Below are 14,535 nucleotides of genomic sequence, written 5' to 3'. Positions count from 1 at the left end.
ATGTTATCACAAGTTTCTTCTTTTCACAAGCTCTGTCTTCTTGTCTGTCTGCGAGCGAAGCACAAATTTTGTTGCCAAAGTAGAGTCCTTTGATCAGGGATCCGTAGCAATAAAGAAAAACCACTAATGGAATATACATGATGATTGAAAACGATGCAAAAAAGTACGCTTTGCTTGATGGAAAGCAGAAATGGACAACTTCACTCCATTTCGACTCCATGATCGCATTCGGCAGGAAAATAAGAACGCTTGAGATCCAAATAATTGCGATAGCTCTTTTCACATTTTCTTGTTTTAAGCGTAAGCCAATTTTAAACGGCTTTAGCAAAGCATGATATCTTTCAACTGCTAGAACCATTAAGGTAAAGGAGGAAACGCTGACAGTAAAACCGAACGCCATCCACCTACAATCAAATTCCTTTAAAACGACGTTTCTTTCCAGCAACATGGAAGGCCATGTATGGAAAATGGTGATTATATCACTGACCGCCAAGTTTGCTAAGAGATAGTTCGTGACTGATTGCATTTCTGGTGTTTTGTGAACGATTCTGATAACCAGCACATTTCCAAGTATTCCGACGATGAAAAGGGGAATGGTGATGACAAATAGAGCGAATCCCAGGTTACCGTAGTCCGCCATTATATCCTAGTATACAACAAGATAGGTTTCCTCCTTCTTAATACGTTAGTTCTCGAAAATGCGATCATTTAGCAAAGGGTCATTATATCATCTAGTTTATTTGCCGAGATCTGGATCTGTATTTCATTGGATCATCACTAAGTTATTTCTTTAATTCAATGAATGCAAATCTCGTAAAATCAATGAACTAAAGCACTCAGTAAGACATGGAGTTAATTTGATTGAAAGTAAATCAGTGTGGGAAGAGCTCTCGCCATTGCATATGCCACGTTCTTTCGCTCCAGTCACATGCATTTAATACGGAAAAGAGTGGCAGAAATGGCCGTGCCTTTGCGGGATTTTTCACTTTACAAGGAAAGCAACGAAAGGCAGGAAAACGTACTGATGTGATAAAATTAAATTAAACTCGGGTCTAGGGCTGACTAGGCAAAAAGCACTTTGAAGAGAAAGTATCTATGAAGTGTCAATTATTTCCTCCTTTTTTCGTATTTCCTCCTCCATTTCCATTTTTCCTATGTGACATTTTTCTGGTCATTCGTGTATCCCCTACTCTATCAGGAGTTAAATTGTTCGTCTTCCTTGTTAGAAGCTAAAATGGCCGTCCCGAGACGATGGCGTTAGGGCTAAAGGTAGTACCTTATTTGTCAGTCTTCAGTATGAGCACTTAAAACATTCATTCAGGCAGTTATTTTTGAGGCGTTCTTTCGTGACATGCTGAGAAAATTCCGAAATTAATTTTAGGCAGGAATTTTACAACATCAATTCATTCTTCAAACCTAAATCGTCCCATATGCAATATAAAGAGATTTCGCACACTGATTTACCAATAGACCAATTTCGATATATTAAAATTCAGTCTCAAACAAAAGACATCATCTCGAGGCTCTGGGGAATAAATATAAGGATTTGTATGACTTTATTCCCCAGAGCCTCGAGATGATGTCTTTTGTTTAGGACTGAATTTTAATATATCGAAATTGGTCTATTGTCGAAGTTACTTTGTAGAAACCCTTTGTTTGAGTAGATACTTTATGTGATGATCACTGAGTCCCCGGAAACTCCAGTAAAGATGATCGAGGCTGTTGTCAGCAAATAAAAAACTGCTTGAAGAACGATGAATTTTATCAATTGCCTTAGTATAACAAAGAAAATAACCAACTTGAACATGAAAAGTTCGAGAAGTTTAAACGAGGCATGTCAATATAATTTTGTCGTATCGACTATATATAAAGGCATAGCATTTTGTAAGAAAAATATGCTCTCACACCATTTAGCTATTTATCGGTGCAAAGAAATGATTCCCATTGAAATTGACTTTCAAGAAGAAAGCCCGTGTTTGAGGAGAGGATAATTTAAGTTACCAAGTCACTGCCGTGAAGGAAAGTCAAAGAAATTTGATTAGCCAGTTTGCAGCTAAAAGATAATGTTGATTGTTTGAAGAGCAATCAATTTTTTTTTTCAGGAAAAATGTCTATAAACGAAAAGTAAGAAACGAAACTAGTTCGTCATGAAAAGGTCAAGACGTTCACAGGGAAAAGTTAACAACGCGCAACAGCGTAACGAAAATCCGTCGTAACGAGGAATAAAGGAGACTCGTACGTATCCTGTCCGCCATGCAAAACTAATTAAACTAGTAATTATCATGGATTAGTAAAGGTTGTTCAACCTCTTGTAAAAAAATACAAGAATATGATCTAAGAGCTCAACATTTCGGAAATGTACTTTTCACAATGGTAATGGTCTGTGGTTAGACCAATATCAAACTTGTGTTAAACGCAACAACAAGATTCTACTTTTCTTTTCAACCACATGGTCCACATCACGATAATGCGTGATCATAGGAATTTTCATATCTGCAAACAGAATGGACAGCGGCGGGTCCATTTCCCCCCCCCCCCCCCCCAGTAAGTCAGTAAGACGAACGAGAACCTATTTCACAATTAACAAGAAAACTGTTCCTAAATTACAAATGTTCTCAGTAAAGCACTGTTCTACAATGTTCGATATATGATCAAGCAGATTCTTCTAACAGGCATATCTTCGCGGCAGGTCGCATCAAGGTACCGTTAGGGGTCTTGACTTCCACCGTGCGCACTCTACCATCATCTCCAGGGAAGGTCTTGACAACTCTTCCAAGGGGCCAATGTGACCGGGGAGCATCGTCATTAAGTCACTTTTCTTTAGATTTTGCTGTTCCTTGTTTCACTTCGAACGAATCGAAAGATTGGGCAAGTACTCCCTGCGCCACCGTCGCCATATCATAACAGCAAGCGCTTGGGCTGTTCTCCATCTCTTGCGGCTATTAATTTCACGTTCTTCAAATAGACCAGGTGAGCTATTGGGCGATGCTCGTCCAATGAGGAAGTGGTTTGGGGTCAGTGCCTCGTAATCATTTACATCATCACTGACCGGCGGTGAGTGGTCGGCTATTCACGATAGCCTCTGCCTCAACGAGGACTGTATGGGGCGTTTCTTCTGGCAGAACTTGGTCATTTATGACAGCCTTTAATGCACTCTTCACTTGCTTAACCATATAATCGAATATTCCTCCCATATGCGGGGATGAAGGGGGATTGAAGTACTATGTGATCCCTTCATGAGCGAGCTCTCTAGAGATCTGTTGTTGACTTCAAAGCCTCTGTCAGTTCCCGTTTAGCTCCAATGAAATTCGATCCGTTGTCGGAACGTATTGTGTTAGGGTTTCCCCTACTTGCAGGAAATATTTTCAAAGCCATGATAAAGGAGTCGGTGCTTAGTGGACCGCGCGGGTGGTCAAACATGTAAAGAGGCATCCTCATCTCTTTTCAACAACTCTTCCACTCTTAATTAACATTTATCGGACCGAAATAGTCCACGCCAGTGTTCGCGAACGGAGGCTCACCAAAGGCGACTCGCTCTATGGGCAAGGAAGCCATCAGAGGTACGTTTGGGTTTGCTAATCTCCTTTTGCAGTGAAGACAGTCATTAACAATCTTTCTGACGAATGATTTCACTCGTGGAATCCAGTACTGCTGGCACACAAGAGCCAATGTGTGTTCCCTTCCTACTTGGGAGTGCTTCTCATGAAGGTCTTGAACCAATAATCTCGTCAAAGGATGCGTTGGTGAGAGGAATGCGTGGTGTTTTGCTTCAAAGGGTATCCAAGCTTTGTTCAGTCGGCCACCGACTCTGATCACTCCTTCCATAAGGAACGGTTGCAATGGGAGCTGTGGACTGTTACTCAAGAGTGCTCGATTTGCTTGAAGTTCTTTATACTCTTCCTCAAACGATTCAATTTGGGCTATCATGCACAAGGCCAACGAGCTTTCCTTGAGGTCATCACCGCACAAATTCTTGGTCAGCTGCACTGGAGGCGGGCTCCGTCTCCTTGCCTTGCTCCTTAACTTGAATTTATACCTAATCCACCATGCATATTTAACAATTATTCGCCGAAGGCGAAGTGATTATCGGTGAATATTCACCGAGACGAAGTCGGGGTGAATATTCACCGATAATCACCGAGCCTTCGGCGAATAATTGTTTTAGTATAAATACACATGTGATTATTTCACAAAAGAGAAAAAAAAAAACATTTCAACGCGAAATCATCTTCACTTACAATGACAAAACGACTACTGGCAGCCATTTTGTCCGTCGAGGTGATTATCGGCTGATAATCCGAGATAGCGAGCCAATGAGAGCGCGCGATTTTGTGTAATCACCTGTGTATTTGTACTAAAACCAAATAAGCCTATTCCAAGTAGAGTACTTCTCCCATTCTACTACAAACATATAAGGCGCGGTCCACGTTGTTAGGACTGAGGCCCTGACTTCCAATTCGCTCTCGTTGACTTGCACGGCTTCTTTGAAACTCGGCCATTCCTCCTCAGGTAGCGTCAACAATTGAGGACCGCTGATCAACCGACATTTTGGAGTTAATTCGTGAATCTCCTTCCCTCTCGTACAATCATCAGCTACATTCATTGTGCCAGGAATGTGATGCAACTCCTTGATGTCTGATTTGGAGGTGATTTTGGCGACCCTGTGTGACACGTAAACGCTGAATATTCTTTTGGCGTCGCTGAGGTAGTGCAATACGATCTTGGAATCGCACCAAAAATACCTTTCGTTAACTTCAAAGTCGATTTCTTCAAGTATCTTGGTTTTCAGTCTAGCAGCAACAAGCGCATGCAGCTTGTAGCTCCAAACGTGGTATGGTCAATGTCTTGATTGATGCTAGTCTGGTCTTGCTTATGAGGGTCGATTTACACGATACGATTTTGTCGCATGCGACAAGCTCACGACAGGCCTACGACATGACTTACGATTGTCTCAGCGTTTTAAAACATGTTTTAAAATGCTACGACATTTTTTCTGACGTACACAACAATAGTAAATCATGTCGTGCGCTTGTCGTAAGCCGTTGTCGCATGCGACAAAGTCGTACCGTGTAAATCGGCCCTAACAAAGCTCACATTGACTTGTCCACGAATAACCGTGCGGAAGTAGGCAACGGCTCCGTGAGCGATTTCAGATGCATCAGAAAACATGTGTAACTGAACGCTTTGGCACTCGTCATGATGAAAGCCGTACCATTGAGGGACTGCGATGGGCTACGAAATCTTCAAACCGCCCTTCCAAACTTGCCACTGTTGGAGCATGTCGTCAGGCAGCACTTCATCCCACTCGATTTGACGTCTCCAAAGTTCTTGAACGAGCAGTTTCGCCTTAAATACGTCCGGGGCGGCGAGGCTAAGTGGATCGAACACACTGTGGCACTCAACACACCTCGCTTAGTATTGGGAAATTCATAGCTCCAACATGGCGAGTCGACGAAGCCAAACACGCGAACTGTCATATGATATTCGTCCGGCTTCTTTGTTTCATCTAAGTCTCTCCACAAGAAGCGTAGTGATTCTCTATCTTCTTCATAAACGTAAACTTGATGGAACATTTGCTATAACGCCAATCCTTCCACTACGAAATCTCAAGAGGATTCCAACCAAATTGTTTAATAAATCAGGACCGGTCAAAAGCTGGCCATTCAACGAAACGCCATGAAACTTAAACTGCGGCGTCAAAAACCGGGCGGACTTTGCCATGTTTGTTGGAGTTCAGCACTGGATGGTGTGGCAAGTACCACGTTCTTAAAGATGTTAATTTGGCCTCTTCGTGAGTCATCTTTTTTGGGTGACCTCTATTGACGTAATCATTTATGACTTTCTCGTATTTCACCGTCAATTCTGGATCCTTCTTGAGCTTCCTTTCGGTCGAGTGGAGTCTTGAAACTGCCCTACCACGGCTGTTTTGCATGATTGGCTCACCTTTCCATAGCAACAGTGTTTTATAGTGACCCTGTTCTTTCACTGTACTGCTCTGCAAGACAGCCAGGGCTCTTTAGTCTTCAATGGACAGCGTGGCTCCTGAGGGATCTGGCTTCACCAGGGCTCTTTGGTCTTCAAGGGACAGGGTGGCTTCTGAGGGATCTTGCTTCGTCGCATACGAGTCGACCTCCCAAAATCGTTCAATTTTCTGTTGCAGAGGGAGCCCTGCGATTGTTGCAAGAAGGTTTGCATTGCATGATTGTGTCACACAGTCCTTTGGTTGCGTTACCAAAGAGGGTCCACCCAAGGGGGGTCTCAATGGCGATTGGCTCGTACACTCGTCACTGGCGGACTTCGAGGTGAATCAGCAGGTGGGCCATATCAGATCCAACTAGAAGTCGATACCAGATAAATGACTCCACTGTTCGATGGCTGCCCTTTTCGGCAGTTTGACGGACGGGATATTAAGCTTGTCAATAACCCACGCTCCATTCACCATTACTGGTTCTGAATGATCTTTAGACGAGAGACCAAAACTCACTCTATTCAGACGCTGAGTCTCACATCATTGCCAACCGTGCTCAGGTTAAGTTGGTAGGCTTCACCAACGAGTTGTAGGTGGTCTGCTAAATCCCTTTTGATAAGGGTTGAGTCACTTTCAGGATAGAGAACAGCGTACACGTTGACTAGTTTTCCTTGGCTATGGATCTGAACTGGTAGGACTTGAGGGAGGACCTTTCGTTGGGGCTGAACACAAACTTGGTGGACGTTACTCTCCGCAGTGGTTAAGGAACTTGGGGAAGGCCCGCAATGTCAAGCAACTTCTTGCGGAGGAACTGATGTCCTGGGTTTGCTGCTGTAGGTGTCTGTTGGATAATTAGGATTTGAATGTGCTTGGTGACCTTCATGTAACAGTGTGTGGTGGGGTAGACTGCACTGTTCCTTCAAACAGCGTTTTTTACTGGGACGGCATTTCGCCTGATGATTTTCCTTTAAGGACGGTGCCTACTAATTCAAAGGTATTTTTGCGCGGTTTACTGAATATGCGGAAAAAGCAGATCTTAACAAGTGTTATTGAAATTCAAAAAGAAAATTGGGGGTAATCACGCATTTTTCGAAGATAGTTAAGCTTACCGTATACCTTCACGGGTGTCTCGCGTCCGAGCGATGCAGCGCGTCCGGTTTAAACTGTAGATACCTAAACCCCTATATCAAATTAAAGCTTATAGAGCTGGCTATCAAACCATATAAAGAATTTTGAAATTAAATGAATTGTCGAAGTTTTCACGACCTCTAAATGCGAGCGTCCGAATCACCTTTTCAAAGCTACAAGTCAAAGCAAATTTTGCTTTTTGCTATTTTATTTTGTTCCTCCGTTTCCCGACCCAAAGCGCTAAAAAGAAGTGTCTGTGTTTTGCCATACTCAGTTACAGTGAAAAGTTATAGAACGTTTTCGAAATAGTATTTAAAAATGTGAAGTGTTCGTACAAAAATCGCTCTCAGAGAAAAATATTTTGAAATAAGAAATTCGCAGACACGTGTTTGTTGTTTATATGTTAACCTAGCCACTGTTAAAATTTGGGGGCAATTGAACAAATTCCCTGTGAGTTTTAGCCCTTAAAGTGCCCGCTTCGACTGAAAAAATTGATTCGAGAAAACAGTGCTAAAACTGTCAATCAGACGGGTAATTTTTGCTTCCGGCCAAAACGTAAAACCGCCATTTCTCCGCCAATATTAATCTTTTTGAATAATTTTTATTTTACATTAGAGATCCCATTTCGATCATTACTTTAACCGAAAAATCCAAATTTGAAGAAAATTGTCGATCTGGAGGTATATGGTAACCTCAATTAACAATATTTGTAAAAAGCTTTTAAATACAAAGAAATGTATGGCGTTGTTTTCCAAATTAAAGCTTAACTATCTCTGAAAAATGCGTGGTTACCTCCAATTTTCTTTTTGGATACCAAGAGCACTTGCTAAGTTCTACTTTCTCCGCATAGTTTTGAACCGCGCAAAAATATCCCTGTATTAGTAAGCACCGTCGATAGGAAATCTGAGTTAAATCTCGAGATGCGCAGAACGTATGCGCAATGACAATAGTAGCCACCGTCCTCAAGCTTAAGGAGTTGCTTGGACTTAAACACAGGACAACACGCAACAGCATGCAAACAACATACTTCGTCCTATTCGACTGAGCGTTCCTTTCTGCTTCCTTATTTTGAAAGTTAGCCTGACCTTGCTTTGAGTTGAAAGAGACATTGCTGTCCCTCCGAACTTCCGTGAGAAGCCCTGTTGCCATGGCCAGGGGGTGCAACTGAGGAGTTTGCTTCAGATCAGTGATGGCATCGCTTTCCACTAGGACTTCGTTGGGGAAATCTGTTCCAGTGGCAAGGAGATGGAATTTAATGCTTGATTTCGGCTTTAAACAAGGGGTTTTCGGGTTACACAAGGGGTCAATTCGTTTATGCAACCATCTTTCAAACTCGACCAGGTTGGACTTTATCCGTACGACCATCTATGTGCTCATACCATCTTACTCTTAGGTGCATCGGTAGTCGCATAGTTGCTCTGCTGAGATACTCCGGGGTTTGGAGTATAGCCGACTGACCCATCTTCGCACACCACGTCGTACGTGCTTTCACTTGGTAATAGTAGTCCCGCAAGGCTTGTCTGTTATTCGAAGACACAAGGGTACTGTCCAGCATGTTGCTTAGGTAAGCTGTTGCAACACTGTTAGGGTTTCCAAACTGGCGTTTCAATGTCTTTAGGGCGGCTGCATAGCTATGACCTGTGACACCTAGACTTTCTACCGCTTTCTTAGCCTCACCATCGAGGTTTTGAAATAGGTAGGCCATCCTATCTGAATCAGCAAGTGTCGTCGTGTTGTGTATTTGGTCACGAAATCTTTCAATAAACTTTGGCCAATCGATTGGTTTGCCTGTGAACTTGAAGAGCTCAAGCGTTGGTAATCGCTGCTGTTCTTGTGCTCGCAAAAGAGCTACGCTTGAGTCTGTTTACTGGCTATCAGAGGTCAAGCGGAAGACGGTTTCTTGACCCTCTGTGAGATTGTCAATAAATGAATCTCTGGTTCTTCATCTTGAGCTGAATGATACTTAGTGGTTACTTTAAAACCACTTGGGTAGGGAGTTGACGCCTTTCCAGTACCCGGAGCCCATTGTGCCGTGAACGATGGATGAGAATAATGAATGGTGGACGCGTATTTTGGTTCACAAGAGGCCCAAGCTAAGTTGCCACTACAAATAGTACTGTAAGTTGCTGTCGAAGTGATACTTGTTGCCCTTCCTAGGGGAGTAATACCATGACAAATTTCTGTATCAAAATAAGGAGTATATGCACTACCATTGCAAGATGACCCATGTTTATCGTAGGTCATAGTCGCATGTCCAGATGAGGGGGGGTCTTTTCAGCTAAGCTGACAGGGGTTGGTGTAGCTTGGAATGAACATTTAATTCCAGGTTGGAGGAGATCTCGATCAGGTAGTTTCGCAGAAGTACTGAACGGTAGCACATTTAATTCACTTGCTGTGGCAACTGGTAACTGACTTATGCCCAAGTTGGGGACATCATTATTAGCGGCATGAAATAGTAAATTCTTTAATGGCAAAGACTTGGGACTTGCCCTCAGGGGAGTATCTTTACATGAAATGGCAGTTTGTCTGTCATAATTTAGGGATGACTCTGCGTCCTTTCTCCTCCTTGACGACCGTGATGACGAATTTGACCCTTTTTAGCTTAGCGAGTCTTCAGGTTGTATTAGACTGCTTTGAAGCGGCAATATTACTTGTTCATCCACAGAATGGAAACCTACTTCGTTATCCATCATTTAGCTGGCCGCAGTTTGCATCCGGCTCGAATAGACCAATATCAAACTTGTGTTAAACGCAACAACCACATTCTATTTTTCTTTTCAACCACATGGTCCACATCACGATCGTGCGTGATCATGGGAATTTTCATATCTGCAAAGAGAATGGACAAAGGCGGGTCCAGTCAGAACGAATAGTAGAACGAAATTTTGAACAAACAGTTACATTGCGTATACTGGACAGTGGCATGACCCTGGCATGAAATCGAGGCGAGTGGTCAGCCACTCCAAGACGGCCGGCGCTCAAACCCTGAAATCCTAACATCGAACGCAACTAATGAAGCAATTTATTCTGTTTTTCATAACTTTTTATGTTCTTCCCACTTGCTCCACTTGTTTTCGTTCCTTTTTTTCTCTCCTTTCTGGTTTTATGGAACTTTTCTCTTCTGTCGGAAGCGTTTTTTCCCTGCCTTTCTCCACTGAAACAATGATTTCATTGAAGGAGGCTCTTTCTCAGCCGGGTTTCACCAGACGAGGTGTGGTGCCACTGTGATCAATGACTTACTTGGACGGAGACGACGGAAAGGCGTTAAGATTTTAAATAATGTTGGAGCTTGATTTATCGCCATTAACGTGTGTGCATAAATCCGAATTTGTACAATGCCACAATTGTTTTGAGTACAAAACGTGTCGAGATAACTGAGATCCTGTGGAGCGCGAAACTCCACAAAACAGATAGACTTCCATATACCGGAGTAAAATGGCGGAGGACAAATTGTATTGTTATCTTCGCTTCGTTCTTTTGTTTTATGAACATTAAGGACCAGCCAACGTTCCTCTTATTTAACCAAAGCAAAAAGACAAAATAATTTTGACAATAATTCTCGTGACGCCGATTCTCGATACTCAGTTTTGCCGTTGGCCGTTAAGGTGATGTTACACGAGCAGATTTTAAATTTCATTTGTAATCCACGTTACACGAGACATCTTTGCGATTTTTAACGCAACGGTGCTCGCAACATGTGAGCCCAGGCTCCTGCATTGACAAATCCCGGGCGACAAATATGGCGGACACTGTTGACGTGACTGTCGACGTGACTTATCTCGGTTTTCCGTGGTTCATTGTGGGACGATTTTGCGTTAAAAGTCAACGGCGGGTGTGTTACACGCACCAATTCTATTAAAATTCGTTCAACAATTTTGCATAAAAAATTGGCTTGTGTAACATCACCTTTACGCCTTTAGGCGTTTTACTAACAACCTCAATAGAATAGACATGTTCACGCTCTTGAGTGCATCATGGGTAATCAGGGCAACATAGCGGGACATTCAAAGGTTTGTATGGAAATTCAAAGCAAAATAAAACTGTTTATGACTCTACTTTATAGACTTCTGTAACCAAACAAATAAGTGCAAGTTCACAATGCGCATGTACCGTGAAGTTGCGAGAGACCTAGGGCCAGTTGCTCGAAGCCGGGTTTGCGCTAACCGTTGGTTAAGAGGTGTAAAAACCCATAGGTTTCCATGGTATTTAACGCTGGTTAGCCCTAACCATGCTTCGAGAAACCCGGGCCTAGATCCTAAGTATATTAGAATGATCTTCAATTGAGACCGGTATTGCAGTTTTACAGGTGCAATTTTTCACATTTAAAACAGCCGTTTATTTGACATAGTTCATTGAAGAGAAAGAATATAATTCCCTGGCTTCATTTTTGTAACTTTCATTTCATAAATAATTCCTTTTCATCGTTATCAATTTTATTGCACGATCAGTTAATACATTACAATTAATGTTTGTCATGTTTATTTGACCAAACCTTCAGCGAGAGGCTCTTCCCGCCTTACAAACTGGAGAAGAATGAGAGAAAAGAATCTTTTATTTCCTTAAATTAACTTGTGTGTGTCTATTTCTTGATTTGAACAAAATACTATAGGATACTAACATTTTTGTAGATATCGAGGATATTACATGGCCGCGCGGGGATACGAATTTTATGTTCGAGTTCTGAAAGTATCCCACTCGTTCGCTTCGCTCACTCGTGAGAGATACTTTCACACGACATTGACATTGTTTTATTCATTTTCGAAATGATGAAAAAGTGGTCACCAACCGCTAATACACTCATGTTGTGTAACATGAAACAAGATGAAAGTTATGAAAAGCAAATCATGATAATGTAGAATTTTGCAATAAAAATCTTAAAGTATAGTAGAGAAGAATTATATTGAAGCGCAAAAGTATCTTACAATGAAGACAAAGCTCGCGTTTTATTGGCTAATCGTGTTCGTTACCATGACGACACCTATATTCTCACATGTGAAAGATAAAAATGATATGTTCACTGCACGCGGTGAATATAATGATTTTTTAGTAAAAGGAGAAATCCTGGTATTTCATCAGTTTCTATATAATAAATGACATTATTTTCTTCATAAGCCGATAGAAAGATACCATTAAAAAGTGAAATTATGCTACTACGAACCTTTCTACAGATATGAAGAGATCTACTTTTTTCAGTTCAATGGTGACTCGGGGATATTTAGAAAAATCCGAGTATTCCTGGACAAGACCCAAATTTATGATCATGCTGCCTCTGCTCTACCACTGAGGTATACGGCAGACCGTCTTAGTGGAGCTTAGCAGGGCATTCAACAACGGTCAGGTGACAGAAAGTTATGATTGCCTCGCGAGTCGATCAATGGCTAAAAAAAATATTATACAAGCAGAAGTCCTAAGAATAAAAATTATTAGTATTCCTTTCATTACGGCTGTTGCAACATCTCGTTCTGGGTTTGTGGATCTCGACAGAATATTATCCGTTTAAATCCTTGTCGAAAGTTCGTACTGCGAAAAGCATATAAAACAGGATTCAAACACAAGCTACAAAAGAAGGTGAAACTTATGACGGGCGAAAGGACAGAAGAGTAAATTTCTTGAGTAGCTCCGATAACAACAAGGGTTTTAAAGGTAACGTATGGTCCGTAACCGACTAGAAAGCCTGCAGTTGCTAGCATAAATGTTATTACAAGTTTCTTCTTTTCAGATGCTCTGTCTTCTTGTCTGTCTCCGGACGAAGCACAGATTGTGTTGTCAAAGTAGAGTCCTTTGATGAGGGATCCATAACAATAAAGGAAAACCACTGAGGGAATGTAAACGACCATTGCATGCAGCGCAAAAAAGTACACTTTGCTGGATGAAAGGCACCAATGGACAACTTCATTCCATTTCGATTCCATGATCGCATACGGCATGCAAATAAGAACGCTTGAGATCCAAATAATTGCGATAGCTCTTTTCACATTCTCTTTTTTTAACCGCAAGCCTGTTCTAAATGGCTTTAACAAGGCATGGTACCTTTCAATTGCTAGAACCATTAAGGTGAAGGAGGAAACGGGGATAGTAAAACTCAACGCCATCAGCCTACAATCAACTGACTTCTTTAAAAAGTCCTTCGTCAACATAAAAAGCCAAAGGGAAAAAATGGTGAGTCCATCACTTACAGCCAAGTTTGCTAAGAGATAGTTTGTGACTGAATGCATTTCTGGTGTTTTGTAAACGATTCTGACAACCAGCACATTTCCAAGAAATCCGATTATGGAAAATGGAATGCTGACCATGGAGAGAATAAATTCCGCGCTGCCATATTCGGCCATCGTACGCTGGTGCAGCAGGGTAGATTTTTGTATTCTTTTAATACGTCAGCTCTCCTCTGGCAAACGTGAGCATTTGTGGAAAGATCGTTTGGTCTTTTAGCTTTTAAAAGTATTGTTGATTGTCATTTGCTGTCAACGGATGTTTTGTTCTTGCAATTATTTGTTTTAACCCATTATTTTAATGACTTTTCTGTAAAAATGTTCCGTTTATAGTGGAAGTGCACTTTTAATTATCTGAAAGAAGCAAATCAAACTGAACAGAAACACGATTAAGAATCCCAACTGGCAGGAGTTAACCAGTTTGCTATTTTCAAAGCGTGGTAGAGTTGAATCTGGGACAAGAGAAAACAAATCCAAACCATGCAAACCCAACGCCCTAACTGAACCACGCCGCCTCTGTAGCATATTTAACAATGGTTGGTTAGTGTTTTTTGTGTTAATTTTAGAAAGGGCGACTCTTTAACTTTAGCAGCCTTGACCTACTGCATGTCGCGTTTGCATGATAATTCTGCCACCTGCCTCGTACGAACCCAAACAACAGTCCGGGCATCTGTACCAGTCCTCTTAGAGAAGCAGTGAGGAAATAAGAGTTGGGGTCGTTCTTCACGTTTCCCTTAAAAAGTTACTTTTTTGAACCGATGTCAATTATATTCCGATCTTTGTTCGGTTGCATTTTTAAGAATGCGTTGTGCTGCATTGTCCCCTAAGGTGATTTCTCTTTGTCTCCGTGATCCTCATTTGCCTTGGGCATTGTTCTATTTTTACCCAAGACACCTGGAAGAAACTCCCAATAATTTAGCTTTTTGGCAGCATGTTTTATGCACGAGAAAACAACTTGCGCTTGTAGAACCAAATGTGACACTCACTTAAAACGTCCTTCGCTTTTTTTTACATATTTTATTTCGTTTTAAAATAAAGCAAGCCTTGACAATTTGCTTAGCGTTTCCGATGAACAGCCAACGGAACACTTTAAATCGTCTTCAAATTCTCTTACACTCGTGAACTCACTTCTCTCTTTAGAGAATTTGCCCTAATCTAGTTTTATCCTAACGCCAGGATATATACTTGAATAAAAAAGGTTCCATCAATTTTTGGCAAAATTTAAATTGT

At 41.6% G+C, this 14,535-nt stretch overlaps 1 long non-coding RNA gene and 1 pseudogene across 1 annotated transcript in view; one reads left to right on the top strand and one right to left on the bottom strand.

The window, feature by feature from the left end:
• Nucleotides 1–14,535, top strand: part of LOC138033306 (uncharacterized) — a 31,793-nt gene that overhangs the window by 16,761 nt on the left and 497 nt on the right. The window contains exon 4 of the long non-coding RNA XR_011128602.1: nucleotides 12,816–14,535. This exon is cut by the window's right edge and continues 497 nt beyond it. This is a non-coding gene — a long non-coding RNA (uncharacterized lncRNA). The remainder of the gene's footprint in view (nucleotides 1–12,815) is intronic.
• LOC138033252 (uncharacterized) lies at nucleotides 6,229–8,801 on the bottom strand (annotated as a pseudogene).

The sequence above is a fragment of the Montipora capricornis genome, chromosome 14 (genome assembly GCF_036669925.1).
Source record: "Montipora capricornis isolate CH-2021 chromosome 14, ASM3666992v2, whole genome shotgun sequence".
Lineage (NCBI taxonomy): Eukaryota > Metazoa > Cnidaria > Anthozoa > Scleractinia > Acroporidae > Montipora > Montipora capricornis.
Note: the sequence above shows the minus strand (reverse complement) of the source record. Positions and strands in the feature narration are given on the sequence as shown.